Source organism: Malaya genurostris, chromosome 3 (genome assembly GCF_030247185.1).
Source record: "Malaya genurostris strain Urasoe2022 chromosome 3, Malgen_1.1, whole genome shotgun sequence".
NCBI lineage: Eukaryota > Metazoa > Arthropoda > Insecta > Diptera > Culicidae > Malaya > Malaya genurostris.
The window spans coordinates 191727939-191746114 of NC_080572.1; the positions used below are offsets into that span (position 1 = coordinate 191727939).

Genomic DNA, 18176 nt, shown 5'->3' on the forward strand with positions numbered 1-18176 from the left:
CAATGGCCCAACAATAGCTTTCAAACGAGCCCAAGTTTGTTAAAATCGGTTCAGCCATCTCTGAGAAAATTGAGCGCGTATAAATACAACGCATTTTGTCGGTTACGTCGCTTATACCATCATATCTCCGGAACCAAAAGTCGCAGCTATTTGATCTTTGAACTTGATCAATGGCCCAACAGTAGCTTTCAAACGAGCCAAAGTTTGTTAAAATCGGTTCAGCCATCTCTGAGAAAATTGAGCGCGTTCATATATCTTCTAAAAGTGCACACGCACAGACACAGACATTTTCCAATCTCGTCGAACTGAGTCGAATGGTATAAAACGCTATGGGTCTCCGAGGATCCGTTCGAAAGTCGGTTTCTCCAGCAATTCTAATACCTTGCTATAGAGAAAGGCAAAAACTCTTTCTTTCGTAGTGTAAACGGAGCATTTTGCACTGAGATTCTCGAATTTTCATCTATCGTTCGTTCAGTTTGTGTGGAACCCAATTACCAACCATTCTCATGGCTATCCAGCCCGGGTTGGCGGCTCAATGCATAGGGCGCAGGTCTTACAAGCCAACTGTTGTATGTTCGAGCACCGACCTGGAAGGATTTTTAGTGTCAGTAGGGTCCATAGTACTAGCCATGCAATGATTCTGTACGCTAAGAATCGGCTGCGAAGTCTTTTTAAACTGGAAGGCCAAATTCCACAAAAGGTATGTATCAGGTGTACAACTTTGCTTCCGCCGTTTTCCGATAGGTGGCTGTACCGACTGAGGCTGGTTAAAATGCATAGATGATAATGCCTTTAAAGTGAGTGTGTACAGTGTCTAACAAATTGTCATCGCCGTTTCAGTGACAGTTGTTCTTGTTTTCGTATTATTCACGCTCGAAAATGTCTGTTTATGTGCCCAAATCTCGCCATTTGCGGGAAGTTTTACTTTTTTGTTACAATTCGAAAAAAAAATGCTACTGAAGCGCATCGAATGCTTTCAGAAACTTACGGTGATGCTGCTCTGAGTAAAAGAACGTGTCGGGAGTGGTTTCAACGTTTTAAAAATGGTGATTTCGATGTCGAAGACAAACATGATGGTGAAAGAGAAAAAACCTTCAAAGATGAATAACAATTTACTACGAGCTCTTAAAACCGGGTGAAACCATGACAGGAGATCGCTACCGAATGCAACTGATGCGCCTTAGTCGCGCTAAAAAAAAAGCGGCCACAGTATCAAGAGCGACATGGCAAAGTCATCCTCCAACACGACAATGCTCGGCCTCACGTCGCAAGTGGTCAAAAAGTACCTGGAAACGCTGAAATGGGAAGTCTTGACCCACCCGCTGTACTCCCCAGATGTCGTTCTTTCTGACTTCCACCTATTCCGTTCGATGGCACACGGCTTGGCAGATCAACATTTTCAATCCTTCGAAGAGTTGGAAAAATGGATTGCTTCATGGATAGCGTCAAAAGAGGACTCCTTTTTCCGAGCCGGGATCCAAAAATTTCCGGAAAGATGGGAGAAAATCTCCGGAAAGATGGGAGAAAGCGACGGACAATACTTTGAATAATACATCTGTAAGCACTTTTTCGCAATAAAGCTTTTAATTTTGAAAAAAGAAACGGCGGAAGCAAAGTTGTTCACCTAATAATACCAAGACTTTGATTGCTCATGGCTATCAGGTGATCGTGCAATGTTCAATTGTTCTGCCATCATTTGTAGTGTTTGTGTATCATCCTCGTCTAATAATAATTGTAGCTGGCATCTTTAAACTTTCCGGTCTACCTTCGAATTCTTTGTTAATATCAATAAAATCATCTTTTTCGCTGGAACCAGCATTTGTAAGTCAACAAGAATTCGATGACTTTCCGAAATCCTTTTCTTTTGATTGAACCCAAAAAAACACTCTTTATTTGGCTCAAAATTCGACATGCTTAACACGAAATAAAAGCAAGTATCAATTTCGATTTAGAATGCGAAAGTATGGTTGAATTGTTTTTTCAACATCCAAAATATAAATGGCGGAAATTGCTCATAAATAATACGGTGAGATGGTTTAATTTGTTGATTGTTCCTACTACATTGTTAGAAAAAAAGGTCAATACAACTGGACATGAGCAAAAAGTTAACAACTGAATTCAATTGTAATGTGTATTGGTATATAATCTGTGTGCACCTCTGCCCATGACTGCGCCCACAGAAATAATGGGTGCTCTCACCAAGCTCTTAACAGCAGCTCTAGCCCCGAACAGTTTTCCTGTTTGATGGCCGACTCAGTCATCCGGCAGTAATGGTAGTAGTAGTAGTAGTAGTAGTGATAGTAGTAGTGGTAGTAGTAGTAGTAACGATGCAACTTTGCGATTCGCCACCATGCCACGCAGTCAAAATCGTATGTAGCTGAACGTCGAGATCGAAAAGTACGAGAAAAATCCAACCCGAAAACTACATGGGCATCAGCAGCAATCCTAGCAACAGCAGCAGCAGCAGCAATGTTGGGCCGGGAGACGGCGAGGAACATAGAAAAAACTGTGAAATGGTTGCAAACCAGAACAACCAAAGGTCCACTGCCGTCGTACAGTTCCTTAACCATCCATCGATACACAGGCGCATACACAATGGATGAAGATGCTACTTGGTCTGTCGAGACTGAAGTTGGCTATTCTATTCTTGATTTATATTCTGTGCAAGGTTGATTGTGCGGTGAGGCAAAAGCTACCCTAGCGGCAACAACCGAAAACGGAAGTTGTTAATTATTTTTCCCTGCATAGCGTCTCCACTGGAGGAGGAGGAGCAACTCTCGACGCTATTGGCCGCGTCATCAGCCGTTGGTAGACTGATGGGGACTGAGAACTAGTTACCCCACATGTCTTGTGGTCATCGTCATTCGTAGGACATTTGGCAGTTCTGGCTGTCTGTCGCCATTTTAATGCACATGCCAGACGACGATCTGCTGGCAGATAAAGGAGCGAACAAACGGAAGCGATTTGGGAGCTATGCGGCCCGGCTCCGGACCTGTTTATTAGTGAACTCCTACATTAACTGGATACCCGAGTATGATGGGTGTAATTGCAAAAGCAGAAAGTCTCGGTTGAGTGACCAACTGACTGACTGGCACGCAACCTCAGCCTCCTGAGACGCTGCACACTGACTGACCAGACACGCGGCCAGTCGACGGGGCAGAATCACGTTTCATCAACCCGGATAATGAGAAGCTAGAAACGATAGGTGGAGAACTCAATCATGCGGTCAAGCCTTACTTGGATTGTGTGGCGTCGGTGTCGGTCCCGGGTCCCGGCTCCGTCAGCGTTCAACCAGATCCAGAGATCGACAACTGGTCCGTGGTTTCGTTCCGCGTGCGTGTTTTAATTATATCTGTCGAATCCGGTGCAGGTAATATAATCCAATTTTCACGGTTAACCAAACGGTGCAGTCACTGTTGTCGTCGTCGTCGTCGTCGTCCGTCGATGAACTTTCCACCGCCAGCACCCGTCGCTGTTTGCTAAAACCACAATACTTTGCGGATTCGTCTGACTCGTGTCGGGCTGGAACCGGAGGAAGCTTCGCTGCAGAGATTGAATGCTGACTTCAACTTTTAGCTTCCACTTATTTATTTATTTATTTTTGGTTACACTTAAAACACTACTTCTAAAGGAACTTCATCACTTCATCCACTTGAACTTTCTTCCTCGTCGGAGACGATTTTAGGAATGCGACCTTTTTTTCTGGGGCGTTTTTGTCACACACTTTCGCCGGAAAACACACTCAACACACTGCGGTGGTAGTCGCGAAAAACCGAGACTTTGACGTTCGGAATGGTCCACGCCTAAGGAGTGCAGCAGCAGTACCAATAGCACGTAGCTCAACGCTGTCGGCAAAGCTCTTCGTGTCTATGGATGTATGTATGTATGTATGTATGGATGGATGTTACGCTTCTCTAGCCAGTAGTGCTCTTCTCGGGAGAGCTTTCGACAGGTCCACAACCACACATATACCGGTATCTTCAGGGGGATTTTTTCGCAAACTCACACTTGACTGACCTTACACCGCTCCCAGATGTGTGTGGGGGTGGTGACTCAAGGAAACAGCACAAATAACAACACTCATCAACTACTGGCAGACAAATATTTTCACAAACACTTTAAGACAAATTTTTTTTTTCGGTACGAAGAGATGAATCAGACGAAGGTTAGGCTCCAGACCAGGAAAAAGAACTGATCGACAAACTGGTCTGCCGTACTGAACTGGCAAATTCGAAATACGAACGACACAACTGGAATATCGACGTTGATCGCGTGGCGAATGCCTTCTAAATGACTCAACCCTTGCCTGTCTAGAATACCGATAAACCGATGACAACTGGTTCGACCCGTGTCTACCCGTGTTATCAATCCTAGGTACAAAACTGAACTGACGACGAGATTCTATTCATCTAGACTTGTCCGAGGTTTTTCTCTCTGAAATTCTCCAGCAATTCCTCTCACACTTGTCCACAAAATATTACACCCCTTCGGAAGAAAACTTTCTTCCACACTCCCAACACAATCAAAGCCGAGAACCATGAACCATGGAAATACGCAAGTGTCAAATCGAGATCCGCTCCGCTCTCAATCACAAGTTCTTATGCTCTGCTCTCCCGATAATCTAACGACTATATATTCTCTTCTCTCTGTGTTTCACGTCCGCAAATTTCAAAACACACTCACACACTGACACCGGAAGCCCACCCTCTTCGATTCACCCAAAACAAGTGCGGTTCCCTTGCCCCGTATATTTTTTTTTGTTTAAAGCTTCACCACCCACCACCCACAATGGATCTCATCTTCTTCTACTGTTCTGCTTCGGGCTTTTTACGGTGCACTCACACACTGCCACTGGCTCAGCTGCCCGAAGAAAGTAGAAAGGGAATTTCATCAAAACAGTCTTCAGCCCGCATCCGACGAAAGCCGCTATGCACTACCACCATACGACCAACAGTTCCCACCCTCTCCGGTCGATCCCCTCCTCACCCATACTTCTGCTACTCTTGCTACGGAACCGGTACCACATCCGGAAGAAGATTTTCTCCCAGCGCGCGCACACACACACACACACCGTTCGGCCAAGGTTTGTAAACTGCAGTCACAGCACAAAATGATATACGAATTAGATGCTTATGGCGGTTTGATGATAGAATGGTCTTGTATCCGGTTACTGATAATGTTCATCGTTGATCTTGTCTACATGGAAGCGCAGGTTCCGGGACGGTACAAACAAAAGGGGTTATTAGAAATTCTTCGGTATGAGCTGTTGACATCAGTTCGTCAGTCAGTGTTGACATCAGTTCGTTGCACTGAAGACGGATACTGATTTCATAGCTATTGTTTGTTTCGCCAGCAAGAATATTCATTAACGCATAACATTCATGTATTGTGAAGTAATAAATTCGATGAATCTAATTTAAAATTATTTATGTTAATAAACGCTTAGAGCATAAGTTCTTGGCACTGGCTACGCAATTTATATGTTAAAAATCTACTGCGAAGTTAGTTGAAACCGAATGGTCTAATTTCACAGAAGACTTAGTTTAAATTTATACGCATTTTGGAAAACAATTCTCGAATTAAAATACGATACTACCTTCACATTTTAAGATGTGGTTGTAAATTATTGATAACAAAATATTTATGCAATTGCAATAATAATAGAACTACATGCAGAGAAATTGAGCTTGTTTAAAATAACAAAACAGTTAGTGGATATTTAAAATTGATTACTGTTAAATTCAAATCAGAATATGATTGATTTGAACTAATTTATCCCTTCTACATAAACAATTATGGGGTAGCGGCTCCTAATTTCATCATAGCTCCTACTTCCATCTCATCGTTTCATCTCATTTTCACTACTATTTTCATGACCAGTTGATATGAACGAAGCCAATTCAATAATGATCCGCTAAATCCCAGTAAACTTAACTTGGAGATTGTTATGTGATGTTTGATTTTTTCGACCACAACAGAGAAATCGGTATATATAGAATCTACTTGTAGTCGTGCTTGTAAAGAACGTATGATAAAGGAAGTAGGTTACTAAATTTGTAGAAGCTGAACGCTTTGACATGAATCCATGCTGAGTCTCAGATAATTTCAAACAGCTTCAATACAGCGCACACACTGTAATTCCACGGTAGTTGGATACCCTTGTTCACATAGAATTTCTTCCATATTTCAGGAAAAAAATCAGAGTGCAAAGAACAATTTCTTATCACCACGAATAGAATCACGTCGGATCCAGCACTAGACGAACGCTTTAACTTTCGTTTCATTTCTTCTCCTTCTTCGCTTCGTAAGCCTGATGTAAAAATTTTGCTTTTAGAATGCGATTTTGATCAAACACAAAATTTGTGACCATATTATAGAAGAATAACATTCCATTTATTACGTTATTTGCATCATTGAATGTGTTTTCACTGAGATGATATCGTCCATCAGACATCAATATCTTTGAGCGCAAAAATCTTCTTTCGATTTTCGCATTAGAATGGGGAAATTCAATAACATATATCGAGAAGTTTTTGTAATTCCTGGTAACAGCTCTGCTGAAATAGCAATGTGTACCACCACAGCTTGACCAATTGCTGAAACATCCGCCCATCCTTAATTTTTTGGGGTTTCATAAAACTAACAATTTGCAAAGAACTTTATTTTTGAACAAACGATTCACAAATGTGAAATGATGTTTCTTGAAATTCGCGCGAAATCCGCGCCATCGCATCAAAATCTGTGTAGAAACACAAACAACCCTGCATATCTTTCAACGTACCTGAACCAAGCTGTGAAATGTTTTATTTGAGTTTTTGTCACACTTTCCCATTAAAAAAATATTTTTCATTCACCTAGTTGTGTAACGACGCCTTTCTCATATTAATTATATTTTCAAAAACATCACTTTTTGTTCAAACTTGAATAAAATCAAAAACATTCTTTGGCTATCTATAACCTTTCCAATTTGTAAACAGTTATGTCAAGTTAATGCAGATTTAAATGTTGCAACCCTGTACGCTATGAAAATATTGAACAAAGCCCACTGTGCTAGACGGTGTCGTTTTCTTCTTCCGTACCAGCACGTACCGATGTTGCATTATTTTGTATGATAATTTGAAAGTTTTGATACTCATTGCCCTATAATTTCGGAACCTGAAGTCGGATCTGGATGAAATTGCATAGTAGACACTGGGAGCTTTATTTTGAATTATGATTTGTGAAAATCGGTATAACCGTTGCTGAGAAATCGTAATGAAATTCCGTTTTTGGAGCTTTTCTTCGCCGATGCGTTCGGAAGCGAAAACAGGCAATTGTAGTCCCAAATTAGATTTATATATCCACTAACTAACGAAATCTTCCAACTAGATGATTTTTTCACTTATCACGCTGTAATACCGCAGCAAAAAGTCGAATCTGGATCAACTTTTTGAGGACTTTTGCATCTTGGTTTGTAAAAATCGGTTAAGAAATTTCCGAGAAAATTGAGTGCGCTTTTTCTCATAGATTTGCACATATTGCCCTGTAATTCCGGAACTGGAAGTCGAACGAAGATAAAATTCAATTTATTTATTTATTTATTTTGGGGAGCAGGGAAAAGCCCGATGAAGATGAAATATAGCAATCTCTCTCTCCAGCAGGTATAAAACCTCCTCATCTTTTGTATCAACAGATTACAATGATCCAACAGATACATTTACGTTAAAACTAACAATTAAAACTAACAGTTAAAGCTACACCACTAACCCTATAACTAGTTGATGACACAATATTACAGCATTACATAGCAGTTTCCTTGAAAGACGAGATAGAAGAGAAAAGTGGATATAAAGATGGAAGAAGAAGGTTAGTTGAGGGAGCAGTGAGTGATCGTGGACGAACGACGGGGTTAGAACCGGCATGTAGATGTAGTTAGTGATCAAAAAGATGCTGGAAGACGGAGAAAAGGAGAGGGAGGACGAACGGGCTAGTTTCGGCGAATCTGATTAGTTTCCAAAGAAGATGGTGAACATTTATTTACTGGATAGTTAAGGAATCGTTGAATAAGCGTTTTTTCGCATTACGCGAGAGATGAAAATCACAGACCTGCGAGCAACTGTTAAATAAACGACACATACTGAGAAACGGTTCATTATATCCGTAGTTTATTCTAGCACGGATATTTTAAAAACGCCATTAGTTTGTCAAAATCGGTCATGCCATCTATGGGAAAAGTTAGTGACGATTCTTTTTATTATTTTGGTGCATATCACCCTATAACTCCGGAACCGGATGCCGGATCGGGATAAAATTCAATAACGATCTATGGGACCGTAAGACCAATCATTTGAATCTGAGTTTGTGAAAATCAGTTCAGCCACCTCTGGGAGAATCGAGGGCCAATATTTTTCACATACACACTGACATTTGCTCAGTTCGTCGAGCTGAGTCGAATGATATATAACTCGGTTTTCACAGTGATTGTATAGCCTTTCTATATGAGATAATCAAAAATGGTTTCAAACCCTTCAGCGATCGTTTTTTATGACTTACTTTACTATGGAGCGCCTTTTCAAAATTTATCCTGGGTAGAACTTAATCGTGAAAATCTCTTTTCGTATATAAGGCAACAACAAAATTTCTTCTCCACAACATCGGAAATATGTTCAGCGATTTATGATGAAATTTCAAGTAGTATTAGACATACAAAAGTATCCTAAAGTTGCAGTTATCAGAAATTTTCGGTATGACCATGCATTAAGGTGAAATTCAGTGCAAAAATAAGACACGCAAATTTTCATCCGCATGAATTGAACGAATCATCGTAGAAAGCGTATCGTTCAACACTGTATTATGAAAAATGCAATTATTTCAAATTTGTCGTAAGATTCGATATAAATGTATTTCTATTATATTTATTTGCCTTTTTTGATGTAGAACACATCTTTATTTTCTGTATAGGGGTGCAAATCAGAAAAATTCAAGTAGAAATGTGATCAGGTTTTAAACAATTACAGCTGTATCAATTATTAATATTATTTCATTATTTGATTGGAAATATTTCTAAGATTCGATTTGAATGCATCAAGCCATGTATTTTCAATTATAAATGATTTGAAATTTGATTAGTTGCAAGCAGATACCGGATTTCCCTGCCATGGTCGACGGTTTTGAAGGATTAAGCGATATATCAAAGGGAAAGCATCACTCTGATTGGTCAATCGATGCAAAAGCGAAACTGTTGGAAGCACGTGAAGCTATAAATATAAGCAAAATTATAGCTAACGTTTCAGTCCTACGGGTAGCATGCTAGAGGTAGGTTGTTGCTAGACAGCAAGACAAAAAGTGCCATAAAACGATTTGAAGCTTTAATTGCTATGCCCTGATCTTGTGTCATGAAAGATTGGATGAAATCCCATGTTATGTCGTTTCGTCTGAGAAATTGACAACTACCCCAGGGTAAATTTTGAGTGCATAAGATTAATTTCTTATTTATATAAAATGAACTCGATTAATAATGAGAAAAAGTTTATCGCTTCAACCGAAATCGCAGAATGGTAGTAATGGATGGTAGAGAAACGCTATAAAAATAACTGCTTGCATACAAAACTTGAACACAAGCTTGGCGAAGAGAAGCTTAAATATCGATATCCGTATCGCAAGGATGTACAAACATATAATTGCATACATTTGGGCTATTGATGTAATTTCGTCGGCTACAAAACAAATACAAATCACGACAAAAAGAGTCTATATTTCTGGGTTCGCGTGTTCTGTGTTGGTTCCAAATAAAGATCGATCTAAGCAGACTCTCGTGCATTTGCGGATTCAAAAATGTGACAAATAATTGAAAATGTCGATCATTAGAAATTTTGATTGCTTTGTTTCACATCAATGGCTCGAACAACCCCATGGGGCTGATCCTTGTAGTTTTATAATAAATAGGCATAAAATTCGCTCAAACTAAGAACATTTTTTTCGAAGTGTGGAAGAGCATTTCAGTTTTATTCGTAATCACGTCCAGTGCGGTCAAATTTCACTTTCAATCGAATGATACCAGATAAAAATGAAATTTATGGCCACTGACCGTCAGCATATCGATACAATTTCATATGACTTTTGCTGCCATTTTCAAGTGAAGTTCCCAGATTTCATCGTCAGTTGAATAATCGTACCTAGCGATTTGAAGTTTTGCTTGCTCAGTTTCATGTGTCAAGTAGTCTAGCTCCTTCATTGTCTTCGCTCTTGGTAGTGAGCAAGTTCGAATGAATAGAATTATAAATGGAGTATAGTATTAAAATGAAAACTGAAAGAAAAACCATTGATTTATGTGTATTCTGAAATTGACATTTCAGCTACCTGGTTTGTGTGTCATCTATTATCTTCAACCAATTCGAATGTTTACATAAACCTCATTGGAAGGCCGCTCTTACACTTTTGGAAGAGATCAACTGACGGTGGTTAAACTGAGCTTTGATTTGAAGAGAATCAATTGAAGAACTGAATGCTGCCGGTTCGATACGTCAGCGAACGTTGTGTACTTCAGAGTGTGAACTCTACTGCAGTAGAGAGATCGTCAGTGTGTTTCACATCCGGTTTCGATTGAATTGAATGAAATTTTACTGCACTGATCACGTCATCCGCTTATGTCTCTGACATCATCCACCCATCTTATTCCATTGATAAATAATTTCGCTTTCAAATTTTGAACATGATCACTATTTCACATAGTTATACCACTATTCAAGGTTGGAGGATTTCATAATTAGTAGGTAATGTTCAATAATAACACTTTTCACTTGTTTATTACAAGATTGAAAACTTCTAAAATCACCCGCTCAGCAATAAAAATCTTCAAAAATATGAGATGAAAATTTGCTCTTAAGTCACTTGATTGCGCTTTGTTTTGATCTCATTTCGTATCGCAAGGTTGCCAAATTTTCTCATAAAGTTATGAATAGAGCAGAAGTATGAAAATAATAATAGTGATTTTAGTAGATAAATCAGGTTTTTGAGGTGATGTTCTTACAAATGGGATGAAATAAAGAGCCGTTACCCTATCTATTTGATTTGAAGGAAAATTCTGATCCAGAAGAGATCAGATCTTTCGGTACGTACTGTGGTTAGAAAAATAAAAATGTCTCCAACTTTCGTGCATACTTTCAAACATTGGCAAGGCATGGAGTCATTCAAAGTAAAAATTAAACCGAACCGAAATGTTTAACAGAACGTGACGGCTAACACCCGGTATCGCAAGTTTTTTTCACCACCATGCAACGGAACGGCATAGAGAAGCATTTCAGGACGAAGGAAGTGGCCAAGTTCCCTAAAAGATATTTGGTTTGGCTGACAATATGTAACTGTGGTCGAACAAACCAAAGCTTAATCACTTCCAGAACGGTAAACAAGGAAATATGCCTAAAAAGTGATTGTTTCCATTCCCAAGCAGCCTCGCTCCCTCGCTCTGCTGGTGTGATTTGGCATCTTGTCATTACGCCAGAGAAGTTTTGGAAATATATGAAGCAAACGGACACCATGTTGAACCGAAAGAGGCGAATACACCTGACTGTTCGAAATTGCGATCAGTATTAGGCTCTCGTTCAAAAAAGCATATATCTTTTCATGTGACGTTGGCGCAGGATACAAGTATTCCATGAAAATCACTTGTCACCCATAATCATCAAGTCAATATTGCCAAAAATTTGTTCGCTACGGCAAGCCTTGCGAGAAACTGTACGAAAACATAACTGTATTGAAAGACAACGATAGTTTTTATAGTACTATATTTGTCAAAGCATTTTTGTTTCTTTTTTTTCTGCTGAGACTATGTTAGTTGCGTGCATTACCAGGGGGCTCGAAATTAAAGCGTTTTGGAGTAATGAGCAATAAAAAAAAAACCCTTCCACTTCGGCCCCAAGAAACCTCAGTACTTCTGAGACAAAGTGACGTCGAATGAATGGATGAAGGCGTGAATAGTGAACTATTGCTTCACCTTCATTCACTGGATAGAATCATAGCACTCAAGAAGAAACACATTTTTAGTTTGAACACACGGCCAGATTCAACCTACGGCACTCGAGCCAAAATGAAAATTGTTAAAAAATATTAGTTAATATAAGTGCAATTTCTCTGCTACAATGAGATAAAAATTAGAATCGAATCATCAATTTTTGTCTCATTTTTTGCCAATGCATTGAACACAGCCAGCAGATCTCACGATAACTTGTAGTTTTAATAAATAAGATAAATAGAGAATCAAATGTTTATGGTCAGCGGCGTTCAATTCATTTTATTTCGCATTACAAATGCAGAACTTTCTTCTGAAACGAAGCCCGTGATTGAACCTTTTTCATTTCGCATAAAAACTTTTATTTTCCTAAACAAAACATTCAATTTCACGTCGGTCTGCGTCCAATGTTGCCGGGTAATGATTGTGGCTGCAATCACTTTTTCACAAACAATCTCAGTTCGCATGAAGTGTTGTTGTGACTCGAAATTATGAAGCGGAAAATTATGAAGCTTTTGTGGCAATGGAGAATGGACCACCACATTTTTTGGGAACGATACTCGGCACGGTATAATACTTATGATGTGATGTGATGTGATAGGAAGCCACGAGGCCAGTCGGTGATGAACAGTCGTTCGCACCGCACGCGTATAGCTCTTGGCTCCTGGAATTTTTTTCTGGCTACCTAGAGTTTCATTGATTCAAGGCTTCAGTCTTTTTCAAGGCTACCTGAATCACTAACTAAGTGACTAAGTGATACAAAGAGTGATATTAGAGTGACTAAGTGATACAAAGAGTGATATTAGAGTGACTAAGAAATTAATCAGCCTTTTTTAAGGCTAGCTAGGAGTCTAATCGAAGACTAATTTAGCCTAGTTAATTTAATTTAAAATTTCATTAATTTCAAAAATACCTGCGTCCAACCGGAAAGGCAACAAGCCTAAGGCTAAAAATAATTCAATACGGAATAAATCACAATCCGTTATTCAACATTTTTCTAATAACATTCACGATCTTATAGAATCTGAATGTAAAAATAAAAGACAACGGACGGATTTCCCTTCCGTTGATCCTATGCCGTCTAACAATATTTACGAGATTCTTCCTGAATCCGATTGTAGCGACATAGAAGAAAATTCTTCAAAAATTCCCAAAATGGACGCTTGTCGTTCTGGGAAGAAACATCAATATATGCCACCAGTGACGGTGATGATTTCCGACTTCAAAGCATTCCGTACTGAGCTTTCTACTTTTCTCCCGGAAGTAAAAGTCTCATTTCAAATCGGATGAAGAGGAGAATGTCGAGTCTTGGTGGATGGATTGGAAGATTACGAACGTCTTATTCGATATTTGTCCGAAAAACTTCATAAATTTTATTCATATGATACAAAATCAGACAGACCCTTCAAGGCTGTCTTGAAAGGATTATCAAATGATCAAAGTATTGATGAAATTAAAAATGAACTAAAAGAATTGCTTGGTTTTGCCCCTTCCCAAGTAATACTTATGAAAAAAAGAGCGAATGGTACTTCTAAACCACGCTCTGGAATTTCCCATGAACTTTACCTAATACACTTCAATCGAAGTGATGTAAACAATTTGAAAACTTTAGAAAAAGTACGTTTCATTTCCCACATTAAAATTCATTGGGAACATTATAAACGGCATAATCGTATTGCTAACTTAACGCAATGTCGTCGTTGCCAAGGCTTCGGTCATGGAACCAAAAATTGTCATATGGATATACGGTGTTTGAATTGTGGTAAATCGCATTCGAAAGACGTTTGTCCAATGAATGAAACCACTGATAAATTTTCATGTTCAAATTGCAATGGAAATCATAAATCCAATTATTTGAAATGTCCTGTCAGGGAAAAAATTTTAAACGCTCGTTCGCTTAGACAACAAGTCAAATCAACGACCTTAAATTTACAGAATATACCTGAAAATTCTTCTAAGGCACCTGCCAATTCGTCTTCTAACGAAAACAATTTATTGACAGGTAGATCGACCTCGTCATCATCTTCTTCTAATGTCAGTTATGCTGGTATATTAGGTAGAAATCTATCTCCTATTTCTTCTAATGTAAATAATCAAAACACAGGACCGCCTTGCAGTTCTTCTTCTAACGAAAACAATTTATTAATAGGTAGACCGGCCAAATCATCTTCTTCTAATGGCAGTCTACCTACAAATATTCCTTCAATGCCATTCGCTTCTTTAAATGAAGTCGATTTAGGCGATATAACTGAAAATTAAATGATCTACCTACAAGATCAACTTTTTCAAATGATCATCCAAATGAATTCGACTTCATCACTTTTTGAAGCATTTCAAATCGGATGGAAATTTGCAAATAATATTATAATGAATTTAAAATTTAACAGTGATGTTAAATAATTATTTGAATATTTTAAATTGGAATGCTCGATCTTTGAAATCGAGTGAAGATGAATTTTATAATTTTCTCAAAGTTCACAAAATTCATATTGCCATTGTGACAGAAACTTTTCTTAAACCAAATGTAAAATTGAAAAGTAATCCACATTATGTGGTTCATCGATTTGACAGGTTTACTGGAATTGGTGGTGGAGTTGCCATTTTTGTCCAACGGCAAATTAAACATCGAATTTTACCTTCTTTCAATACTAAAGTTATTGAAAGCTTGGGAATCGAAGTTGAAACCATTCATGGAATTTATTTCATCGCTGGAGCATATTTGCCATTCCAATGCACCGGCGAACAATTAAATTTCTTTAAAGGCGATTTGCAAAAACTTACAAGATATCGATCGAAATTTTTCGTAATAGGGGACTTAAATGCTAAGCATGTCCAGTGGAATTGTAGGCAAAATAACAGTAATGGTAAAATACTTCATAATCAACTCTCAGCTGGTTACTTTACAGTTCTTCATCCCAGTAATCCTACTTGTTTCTCTTCCGTGAAAAACCCGTCTACAATTGATCTGGTTCTAACAGATCAAAGTCACATTTGTAGTGAACCGATTACTCATGCTGATTTTGACTCAGATCATCTTCCTGTAACATTCAGACTTTCCAACGAAGCTATAATTAATCCAATTAGTTCTATTTTCAACTATCATAGAGCTAATTGGTTGAATTACAGATCTCACATTGAAAATCATGTGGATCATGAAACTATTTTAGAAAATTCTGCGGACATCGACACAGCAATTGATAATTTGAATCATTATATTATCGAAGCTAGAAATCTTTCAGTTCCCAAAGCTCAAACTAAATTAAATTCTCCTATCATCGATGACAATCTTCCACTGCTCATTCGGTTGAAGAATGTTCGTCGACGACAATATCAACGTTCTCGTGATCCTGCTATGAAAAACATAGTTAAGGATTTACAAAAAGAAATTAAACATAGATTTACTCTTTTGCGAAATGAAAATTTCGCTAAAGAAGTTGAACAAATTAAACCATATTCTAAACCTTTCTGGAAACTTTCTAAGGTTCTTAAGAAACCTCAGAAACCAATTCCTGCTCTCAAGGAAGGAAATCAAATACTTCTTACAAATGGTGAAAAAGCTCAAAAGCTAGCTCAGCAGTTCGAGAGTGTCCACAATTTTAATTTAAACGTTGTGAGTCCTATTGAAAATGAAGTCTCACTGAAGTATGATCATATTTCAACCCAAGTGTTATCACACGATGACTTTATTGAGACGAATTTTGATGAAATTATATCAATTATTAGGAAACTCAAAAACATGAAGGCTCCTGGTAATGATGGAATTTTTAATATTCTTATTAAAAATCTTCCCGATGTTGCCTTGAGACTCCTGGTTAAAATTTTCAACAAGTGTTTTTCATTAGCTTACTTCCCAAAAAGATGGAAAAACGCTAAAGTAATTCCTATCCTAAAACCTGATAAAAACCCAGCAGAAACATCAAGTTATCGCCCAATTAGCTTACTTTCTTCTATCAGTAAACTTTTTGAAAAAATTATCTTGTTAAGAATGATGACTCATATAAATGAGAATTCAATTTTTTTACCAGAGCAGTTTGGATTTCGTCATGAACATTCAACTACTCATCAACTTGTCAGAGTAACGAACATGATAAAATCAAATAAATCTTCTGGGTTATCCACTGGAGTTGCTCTTCTAGACATAGAAAAAGCATTCGACAGTGTTTGGCACAAAGGTTTGATAGCAAAAATGTCTGATTTCCAGTTTCCTATTTATTTGATCAAAATGATTCAAAATTATTTAATTGATCGTACTCTTCAGGTTAGCTATCAGAATTGTAAATCTGAATTGCTACTCGTACGAGCCGGTGTTCCGCAGGGTTCGAGCGTAGCTCCAATATTGTATAATATTTTCACTTCTGATCTTCCAAATCTACCCGTTGGTTGTCAGAAATCGCTATTCTGTGATGATACAAGTCTGTTAGCCACAGGTAGAAATCTGAGAGTGATCTGCAGTCGCCTACAAAGAAGTTTAAATATTTTCAGTGATTATCTGTCAAAATGGAAAATTAAACCAAATGCAGCAAAAACGCAATTAATTATCTTTCCTCACAAGCCAAGAGCTTCTTTTCTAAAACCAAACAATAATCACATTCTCAAATTGAATGGCTTGGAATTGACATGGTCTGATCAAGCTAAATACTTAGGTTTAACGTATGACAAAAACTCACTTTCAAGGATCACAGGCAAAGTGTAATAGAATCCAGGCAAAGTGTAATAAATATATTAAATGTTTATATCCTCTTATAAACAGAAATTCTAAGCTCTGTCTAAAAAACAAATTGTTAATTTATAAACAAATTTTCAGACCAGCCATGCTTTATGCGGTACCAATTTGGTCAAGCTGTTGTTCCACCAGGAAGAAAACGCTTCAAAGGATTCAGAATAAAATTCTGAAAATGATTCTGAAGCGTCCTCCCTGGTTTAGTACAAATGAGTTACACAGACTCACAAATATAGAACCATTAGATGTAATGTCACATAATATTATAAGCAAATTCCGACAAAAATCGATGCAATCTTCAATTGAATCGATTCGCTCTCTGTATTAGTTAGTAAGTTAGTATATAAGTTCCTTTTCCCCATTACACAATACAAGTAGGTTTAGAATTTTCCCTACACAAAAATCTCAGAATTGCGGAAGCAAATGATGTTTTCATGGTAATAACCAAATCATATATATATATATATATATATATATATATATATATATATATATATATATATATATATATATATATATATATATATATATATATATATATATATATATATATATAACAGGGCGGAAAAGTCAACACTTGTGGCTGAACACCCAATTTAAATCTTAATAATTTAATTTTAACTCATATTCCAATAAATAGTTATTTAAAAAAAAAAAAAAAGGAAGCCACGAGGTTTAACCAATTTTCGATGCGGGACAGCAGACCGGTTGCTCTAATCCGATCCCGTAGTAGCGACGGATGGACGGACGGACGGATAGGCATGTAGCGGTAAAGGCCAGCGTGTGATTCGTTTGTATTGTTCCGTGGGATATAAAATAAATGAAACCATAGAGGTTCATGGACGAGGCCATTTTCTGACGCTCGGAAGCAGACAAAATCCGGCGTGGGATAGATTTCAGGTTCGTTAGCATTTCGGAAACTATGTTGGGACAGAAATTTGATGGCTGCTGCGGCAGAACCTCTCGGCCGAAATGCATTTATTCTCCAACTAGCGCTGCAACTAGATGTTTAAATACACATGACAACTGTTTAGAGTACAATGGCGGCTGCAACAGCAATGTCACAGGTACCGGTAGCAAAAACTCTTTATAAATGATAGAATCTCATTTCCTTTTCCTTTCAAGGATTTCTTCAATGTCGAAAAGCGATCGATTAAAAGTGGAGATACTTCATTTCTTCAGTTGAGTTCTCATCATTCGAATATGATTCTATTAGCTTAAATTGTTAAACTTCAAACTTTACCCACTTCAATTTGGATGAAACTTTGCACACGTCTTCAGTGAAGCGAACTATTTGTCTTGTATGGGACGGAGAGACCAATTCGACTCAAGAGTTTTAAAGAGAATTTTTTTTTAACGTTACACTGGTTGGCTGAAACTCTCCACTTCTTTTCGTGGTACAACATATTTACATGCATGTTACATTCAGTAAAATTCAGTAAAAACATGTTATATTCAGTAAATTCAGTA

At 37.9% G+C, this 18176-nt stretch overlaps 1 protein-coding gene across 12 annotated transcripts in view; it reads right to left on the bottom strand.

Moving 5' to 3' along the window:
* LOC131439125 (protein alan shepard) overlaps positions 1–18176 on the bottom strand; it is a 553131-nt gene that overhangs the window by 261800 nt on the left and 273155 nt on the right. Inside the window, exon 1 of one of the 12 annotated variants that reach the window (XM_058609784.1) lies at positions 3238–4388. The exons of the other annotated variants lie outside the window; for them this stretch is intronic. The gene's annotated coding sequence lies outside the window, so the exon portion shown is untranslated. Of the gene's footprint in view, positions 1–3237; positions 4389–18176 lie in introns of those variants that run through there. 12 annotated transcript variants of the gene reach the window in all.